Source organism: Fringilla coelebs (genome assembly GCF_963513975.1).
Source record: "Fringilla coelebs genome assembly, chromosome: 15".
Taxonomy (NCBI): domain Eukaryota; kingdom Metazoa; phylum Chordata; class Aves; order Passeriformes; family Fringillidae; genus Fringilla; species Fringilla coelebs.
The window spans coordinates 18,565,185-18,574,397 of record NC_140041.1 but is presented as its reverse complement, the minus strand read 5'-3'; positions in this window follow the sequence as shown (position 1 = coordinate 18,574,397).

The following is a 9,213-nucleotide window of genomic DNA, read 5'->3' as shown; positions in this document are numbered from 1 at the left end:
CAGGAGGGCTGTCCCTGGGCAGGGGGCTGTCCCTGGGCAGGGGGACACTGGGCAGGGACATCTCCCTGGGCAGGGGCTGTCCTTGGTCAGGGGACACTGGGCAGGGGGCTGTCCCTGGGCAAGGCCAGGCTGTTCCCAGGGGCACAGGTGGGTGGCAGCTGGGCAGGGGTCGTTCCCAGCCCTCAGAAGTGGCTGATCTCCAGAGCCCTGCCCCAGTCCTTGTCCTGTGGCAGCTCCTTGCAGGCCAGGCTGTTTCAGAGCTGCTGTTTCCCATCAGGCACCAAAGGAGCCTTTCCTGCCATCCTGCTGCTGGGCCAGATGTTCTCCATTTGCTGCCTGTGCAGTGATTTCTCCTCTCCAGGCATCCTGTAACTGCCTCCATCTCCCTGATTTCACAGCACTCCACGGCATCAAGAGCACTTTGAATTCTGCTCCCGTCCTCCAGAGCTCTCACAATCACTGCCAGCCTCCTGTCACCCACAAATGCCATCAGCATCTCCTCTGCTGCAGCCCAGAGGGAGCAGGAGCTCCCGGAGTCCCCATCAGCCCCTCACCCTCTCAGGGTCCCCAGTGCCCATCCTTGGGCTGGTGATCTTCAAGGGGCTCCCTCCTGACTGTGTGAGGTTTTATTCAGGCTGTGCTTTCTGGGTTTCCCCTGTGAGAGTGTCTGGCCGTGACACACCGTGTGTCACACGCCCTTGGTGACAGTCATTTACCCCCCAGCCCCCCCCTTCCCTGACCAAGCCCTCCTTGAGCTGCATTTCAGGTTTTATTATTTATTCTCGAGAAATTGATAAACTTCTGCTGGCTCTGTCTCCTGGGCCACCATCTAATCTTCCAGGTGATGACAACTTGATTGGTGAATAATAGATTCCAGTCTCTCCCCAGCTGCTGAATGGAGCTGTAATTTCTAAATGCATCCTTGAAGAGGGAACAGAGCTTGTCCTTCTCCAGGGGTTGGTCTTTAATCAGCCCAGTTGTCTCTTCAGTGTTGAAAACTTCTTTTCATTGTAATATGCAAAAAGGCCCAAACCTGGAAATGAGCCATTTACCTTGTATTAGTGTGTAGATTAGGGGCTCAATGTTTTGGGTGCTGCAGAAATCCAAGAAGTGATATTCTCTGCTCTGGAAACTTTCATATTAGGCAAGGTAAGCGACTGAAAACAGACACCAGGGGATTGAATGAATTGCTGAGGCACAGATCAGTGTCACGATGGAGATTAACAGTCAGTCTCTCTGAAACCCAGAACAAAACTTTGCTGTTGCTCTGATCACTTTTTTCATGGGCTGTGGAAAATACAGAAAATGAATCTGGTCCCTTGAAAACATTCCAAGTTGAAGAATAACATGAAATGTGATTTTTATAATTTCAAATATGGAGATTTTAAAAATTCACTAAAATCCCAATAAGAACTCTCAGGATAGGTTTGGTGGGGTTTTTCTTTTGTTATTTTGTATTTGTACTTTCAATGCAGAAAGAACCTACAGGAATGGGATGGAGTGACAAGGGACAGGGATGGGATGGAGTGACCAGGGACAGGGATGGGATGGACTGACAAGGGGGACAGGGCTGGGATGGAGTGGCCAGGATGGACTGTCCAGGAGGAGCAGCCACAGCTCCCTTTGTGCCTCTAATATCCCTCTTCTCAGGCTGCCATCCTCCAGCAGGGAAGGAAGTGCTTCCCTGCAGAAACCTTTTCTGTGGAAAAAGGGCATTCACTTGACAAGCCAATTTGCCATTGAAAAAAAGTCCTGACCTTAAAAAATTAATTAGTCTTGTAGGTTTGCTGAAAGTTCTTCCCCAAGTCCTGCACTGGCTGAGTCCACTGGGACCCTTCCTTTGACTGGAGCAGGAGTTCAAGCAAATCTTCTGTCACAAAAATAACTGGAATCAATACTCCGACTTCATCCTAGAGAATGGGAAGCGTGATCATGTGGTAACTGCAATTTTCGCTCCTGATCTACTTTTTACATTGTCAGAACTGATGAAGCATTTTATGGGAGGAAAGAGAAAAACCAACAAATCAGGGAGTATTCCCCTAGGCTGATGAGTGCATGTGGTGTGATAAACTGCTGTTATTAATCTCAGCTGGGGGCAAATAATGGCTTCAGAGCAGGAAAAAAGGCCACGAAAACAACCCCCAACCCCTTGGAAAAATTTCTTGAACATAAAAGTAAAATAATGGCAGTTGTTCCATGAGGCTTTGGGTGTAATGGTCCAAAATACTCCCAGGCACGGGATGAGGGTCTGGGTGCAATTACTGCTGCACATTAACAGCAGCACTCGGTACCAAAGCATTGCATGGCAATATTTACAGTGGGTGACACAGAGCTCGTGTGTGGGGCTGGGGCTGGGGCTGGGGAGCCAGCCTGACCAGGACAGGCCTTCGAGGGGCTCTGGCTGCACATGTATAATTCATTTAATCTTAAATCAATTTACAGTATCAATAATGAAGCATTTCTTAATGGGCTTTCGACTGGTCCAGTGTCAAGGCAGATTGTGCAGCCTGGGGGGAAAGGAGAGGAGCAGCTCCCTGCTTGGGTAAGCTCCTTGTAGACCATGAATAAATCATTCTCTCTAGCTGGCAACTCCTTCACACTGCTCTAAGATTCCTGAAGTAACTTCCTTCTAATTTAACTTGTGCCTGAACTTTCAAAGCAGCCTCAGCCTCTCAAGAAAAAGCACCTAATTTGTGTGCTGCTCTTAGCTTTTGTTACAGGAGCAGGATGGTAGAAGCAGAATCCGGAGCTGCAGAATCCTTTGGGCTGGAAAGGAGCTTTGAGAGCTCCAGTGCCAGTGTCACCCCCTGGGAGCCTGTGCACAGGCTGGCTGGGGCTGTGCTGCTGGCTCAGGTCTCTCATTCCCTTCCCAGCCGAGTTCCCACTGCATTTCAAGGCCATGGGAGAATGACTTTTGCTGCTCCTTGCATTTCATATTCATTCATCATTTCCATATGGTAACTACACAGAGTTGTGCCATGTGTTATTCAGCACAGCCACACAGAAAGCTGCTAAAGTTAAAAATCAATTTTTTTCTCAGAACCAGAAACTAGGAGCTGTTTCTTGTCACGCTTCAGGAGAGTGAAAAGTAGCACTGGCTCAGACCTGTGGGCTGCAGTTTTCCCATTCCTCATATGTCCTTGAGATAGCAGAAAGTTTTCTTGCTCATACTGGATTGAAAGTGGGAGCTTTTGAGGATTTTCTTGGGAAAACAAAAAAAAAAAAAAAATGGCCCGTGTAGAGCCAGTGACTCAATGTGAGGTCATGAGCACGTTTTTTGCAAATTGGTTCTGTTTTGGTGTGGCAGCCTGGTGTCAGGAGCTGTGTGACACTGGGACCACGTGGGCAGGTCTGGCTGGGGCTGGCATTTTCTTGCTGCCAGCCCTGGGTTCCAGCAGGGCCAGGGGCTGTGCTGGGGGCTGTGCTGGCTGCAGACACCTCTGACAGGGCTCTGCTCTCCTCTCCTGTGAGCAGGTGTATTCCTGAGCTGTGTGTGCTCCTCCTGCCTGGAGGGAAAGCGCCTGTAGCCCCCAAACATGAGGGTCTGGGGTGTCTTTCCTCAGTTAAGAAGTTTGGGTTTTTCCCCAGGTGCTTCTGCCAGCTGAGCCTGATCCTGGCTCCTCTCAGTGCTTCCTGCAGAGAGAGGGAGCCAGGAGCAGGGCTCGGCTTGGGGTGTGGGGGGAGCAGCTCTGTCACTGCCAGGGGTGCAGCTCCCCTTCCCTGCTCTGGGCTTGCCCACGAGGAGCTCTCCTTGTTCCCAGGGCTCTGGGGAGCAGCTCCCTGCAGCTCCTGCTGCAGTGGGAACAGGAGTCTGGGCGATGCTCTGTGTCTGCTCGGAGCCCTCCCACTCCTGTGGAATGCTTCCCCTCACAGCCTGTCCCTGCTCCTGGGCAGCCCCAGGGATGGCTCAGCTGCAGGGGAGCTCTCTGTGGCCTGCAGGAGTGGCAGAGGCGCAGCTGAAGCGGGGCTGGGCGCCAGGGCTGGCACCAGCCCGTGCTGGGGAGGGGGGCCTGGCCACCCAGGCGGGGCTGGCGTCACCATCGGCCCCACAGCCCCGGTCCTGAGCCCCTGCCAGGAGGGGCTGCTCCAGAGCCCGGGAGGGCTGCAGGGGGACCAGCTGCAGGGATGTGTTTGCCCACCTCAGTGTGCTCTGTGGGCTGATCAGGAGTTCTAAAGGCACTTTTATTTTCTGGAGAAGAGGCAATGGGAGTGAAGGTGGGGAGCAGTGACGACAGAAGGTGGGTGGTGAGTGCTTCTCCTGGGTTTCCAACACAGCCGGTTTCTCCTGCACCACCCCGCGCTGGGGCTCCAACAGGAACAGCTGAGCCTGCTGCTGGGGAGGAGGATGAGGAGGGCTGGGCTTGGCAATGCTGGTTTCAGTTGGATCCTTCATCTTGAAGGACTTTTCCGGCCGAAAACGGTTCTGTGATCTCTGTCTGTCCGTGCCCAGGGAGGGGCCTGGCAGCGCCAGGCTCTCCCTTTCCAGAGCAGCAGCTTTCTCACGCTGTGTGTGGAGCTCAGCTCCCCCAGGGCTGCTTCTGGGGGTTTTGGGACTGGCACCCTGTGAGAACAGGCTGGATCACACTCACACATCAGAGCTGCCATGGGGCCCAGCAGGGTGACAAATGCTCTGCAAAACACAGAGAAGCAAAGACAGAAGATGTAGAGGAAAAAAAGAACATTTACATTTTTTACTTGGAGGAGTAAAATAAACATGGGAACGTTTCCCAGGAGAAGAGCTTGTTGTGGTGTCGATGCAAGGCTGCAGTTGCTGCCTGTGAGGTATTTGCAGAAACATGTCAGTCTTTGCTGCAGACTGCTTGGGCACCCCGGGCCCAGCTGTCCCAAACTGGCCAGGGGCTTAACCTTTTTCTAACCTTTTAAGGTCAAGAAAGATCAAAAAGGGAAAAACAGGTTTCAGTTCCTTGGTTATTCTTTTGCTGATATCTCAGCCAAAAATCTACTGACATCTCCTTGAATGTACTGGCAAAGCAATATAGGGTGTTTCCCCTGCAGCAGCACAGCCAGCTCTGCCGTGCAGGAGGGCTCTGTGTGCCCAGGCACCGTGGGCTGGGCACCATGGGCAGCTGCTCCAGCCGTGCCAGGTCAGCTCCTGTGCTGGGACTCAGCACTCAGTCCTGCCCTGCTGGTCCTGTTGTGGCTGCAGCGCTTTGGGCAGTTATTTAATCCAGGTAATTATGGGAATAATCACTCGGGAAAGGCTGAACTTGCTGGACTGGGGGATGGCTGTGGCTTTTGGCATTGACCTGATGAGCGTGGTGCTGATACTTACTGGTAGGAAACTTGCAGATTCCGTACATTTGAATCCAAAGCACATTTCTGTCTCTCACAGCAGCTCTTTGATTAGTGCTGCTCACCTCGGGGTCAGAACGTGGAGAGAAAATCATCAGTCAGAGGCAGAGCTGGGGCCCTGCTGGGGCTGCTGTGGGCAGGCAGGGAGGATGATGAGGGAGGATGGGGCTGCCCCGGTGCCCTCTCCTGGCCCAGGCAGTGAGGAAGGGCCCATGAAGTGCTGAGGTGCTGCTGGAGGGGCCGGTGGATTTGCTCTGTTCTGAGAGGCACAGACACGAAGGAGCCGCTGGTTTGGCATCCTGGGGAGCCCTCCTGGGGGATGGTGCCGAGGCTGCTGGAGGCAGCGGGTGGGAAATGGGGCTCACCTGGGGGATGGGAGTGGGGAGCAGCCCTGCTCTTGGGCCCTGGTGATCTCCAGAAGAGATAAAAGGAGGGGTGAGCCTGAGAAAGGCTCATGCTGCCTGTGCATCCCTGAGCTCTGTGGTCAGGCAGACTCCACAGAGCAGGGATTCCCAGGAACTGCGTCCTGAGGCACCCGGTGCCACCCCAGACATTTCCTGTGTGTCCTGCACTGTCCCGGTTAAACTCTGTACCCTGCTGCAGCTGGCTATAGAGGAATCAGGATTTTGTGATAAGAGGAAATGCCATCATTCCCTGGTCTGTTCTTGACCATGCCAATTCCTTATGGAATTGAGATTAGTTCTTTAAACTTTGATTTGAAGAGGTGGGACAATAATTCTGACTTTAGGGGGATATTGTAAATTGTAATTTACTTTTATTTCCAAAGCATTTTTGCATCTTTAGAGGGCTCTGCCTTAAAATTACTCATTTTTATCACATAAGCAATGCAGAGAATAATACAAAATATTATTTATTGATGTGTTTTAATGTTGAAAATGTAAATTCACTTCCACAACCACAGGGCAGTGGGGGAGAGCCAGTGCCACCCAAGTTCCTGCCCCAGGTGGAGCTGTGCCAGCCCCGTGTCCTGTGTGTGCCTGGGGCTGGGGGCTCTGCTGTGATCTGATTGCTGCTGCACACACAGCACCTGCACTTCGGGAGGAAGGAAAAGCAGCTCCAGGAGCTCTGCAGAGCCCCAGGGCGCCTGCCTGGAGAGCAGAGGGGCTGGATGAGCTCAGCCTCAAGGTCCATCCCACAGTGGCTGACTCAAAATGGGCATTAGGGCACCTCAGAGGGAGAAGGTGAGGATGAAGTGGTTCTTATTCAGCTTCCAGACCTCACATCTGCACACCGCTGCATCCACTGGCTTCTGCCAGGAGTTTTCCTGCTTGTTTTCTGCACACACTCACACATGGTGTTTTTTCAAAGCATTCTGTGGCAGTGAGCTCCAAAATCAACGACATCTATTTCTTTTTGTGTTAGAATTGCTGGAGTAATCTATTGCTATGGCCCTTATGCTTGGATTACATGAAGGACTCCTTTTTTTTCCTACTCACCTCTACTCTGCTACTCTTAATTTTACAAAGTTCATCAGTCCCTGCCCACTCTACACAGAAGATTATGATGTACAGCTCACGTGGCTTTAGCATGTGACAAGCCATCAAATGTTAAAAAAGAAAACCGTCCCCATAAGCTATAGCATCAAACAATCCCCAGTTGGAAAGTGCTGGAGGTTTGCACTGACACCAGCTATTCTGGCCAAACAGCTCAGCCCCGGGCAGATTTACACCTGCAATTACAGAAACAGATCTCCCCATGGCAGGGGGGTTGGGGAAACAAAGAGCAGCCCTTGATGTCCCCAGCAGCAGGCTGTGCCTGTGCCTGTGCCCGTGCCCGTGCCAGGGCAGGGCTGCCCACGCTGCCCTGGCATCCTTTGGCACAGCACGGGAGGAAATGGGCAGCACTAACCGTGATTAACGTGAAATAACTAATTGGAGCAAAGCTCTGGGGACAGAGGTAAGGACGGAGATAAGAGAAGCACAAAGCTGTCTGTTTGTTCTTTTGAAGTGGAGGACTCCTGGTGATGCAGTTCCTCCCCATTGGTATTCCAGGTGGGCACTTTCCTCTGCGTGCTCTTCACAGACATTTGAGAGGGTGACCTTTCGAGTCACTTCACGGATGTGCCACATACCTAAATATCAGTTGTTTCTCCTAATGAAACATTGTTCTGCTGTGTTTTGCCTTCTGGGAAGGGGATGTTAGAGGCTGCTGGAGGCAGCCAGCTGTTCCTGCCATGAGCCCTGAGCAGCACAGCTGGGCTGGGGAACCTGCAGCCTTTGGAAGCTGCTGCTTTCCCAGGAAAGGGGATCAGCATGAAAGTGTTTTCTTTGACAAGGAGGGTTCTGGACACCTGAGTGCGTGTTGTTCGGAATAGATTCAGGGAGGTGGGAAAGTGCTTGGCTGCCTGCTGGAGACTGAGATTTAATTGTTTCTCTTTGGTGCAAAACCAAGGACTTTGCAGTGTTTGGAGAGGTGAGGAGGGACAGGCTGACAAGGGTTTATTTCTTGGTGCAGAAGGTGCTTGAGCCCGTGGTGGGAGGGCTCCTGTCCCTCATGCCAGCTGGACACAGGGCTGGGCTCTCTGAGTCTCCTCAGTTTGACCAGTTCATCCATCCAGCAGCTGGAACAAAAACGCCAGTTGAAGATGTAGTTGAATGAGCCGTGTTCTCACAGGTGTTCCCACTATAATAAATCAGCCTTTTGGGGCAGGAATAAAGGATCTGCAGTGGCTCTGCTGGTGCTGCTCTGAGTTCCCCAGAGCAGGGGCTGGTTTGTGCCCACAGCCCCCAGAGCCAGCTCTGGTCCCTGGGCTCCAGCCCCTTGGCCCCTGCCCAAGTGTCTGCAGGTGACCCCAGCTCTGTTGGGAGCAAATCAATGAACCAACAAAACTATTTAAGTGATCTATCTGCATTTTTCCTATTTCTTTTTTTAAATAACCATGAAAGTGTAGGTTCCAGCTAGCACCACGCAGCACAGACGATGAGCAGCATTCCTCTTTGGAAGTTGGTATTTTGAAGTGCAATAAAAATAAGAACAAGTACATTGAAAATGCCCAGGTTCAGAGCATTCTGGCCAGTCTCCTGAGCAAGGGGAGCTTGTTGCTCCTTAATTATAGATGAGGAGAGAAACAGATTTTTCAGCCCACTGGAGATTTGAGAATGCTGGTGTTGGAATGCAGAGCAGTTTTGGAGGAATGAGATCAGGTCCTGGCTCTCGGGGTCCAGTGGCAGCCCCAGTCCCCATTCTGAGCCAGAGGAGCTGCAAGCTCCTGCCTTGGATGCAGCACTTTCATCCTTGCACCCCAGGGCTGGCAGCAGGACTGTCCTGGCATGGGGCTGTTACAGGTGCATGAAATCACCACCCCTGTGCTGTAAATGGAGGTAATGCTCTACAGCCTGCAGCAAATGCAGAGTGACAGAAAAAGGGATGTGTGGCAGGGTCCAGGCAGTCCTACCCTGAATTACAGCTTGAGCCAAATGAGACATGCAGACATGCCCTGATCCCCACTGACAGTGCTGGTCACTCCCAGCTCTGGTTGTGGGGAATATTCAGGGATTGCTGAAGCACTTCAGCAATCAGAGGATAAAGTATTTCAGCCTTCCTGATCATAGGGAACATCTCCAGTTACCTACCAGAAAAATACTCTTCAAACAAAACCATGTGTTTACTCCGGAGGTAAGAAGCTCAGGTGGTGGGAGAGTAAGAGCTATTCTTTACTTTTTTTTTCCCTGAAAAATGAAACAGCCCATTTGTACATTGATTTATCAAGCTTATCCCAACTGTCTTCCAGCCGGGATTCACAATCCCAGCTTTTTGTTTCTCTGCATGCTCCAGCACACAGATATGGCTTTCAGAGTGGAAATCAATACATCTGCAGGACGCCTCTGGTGCTAGCAGAGTCCACAGCTTCTTTGATTAAGCTCTACTAAAGCATAATTA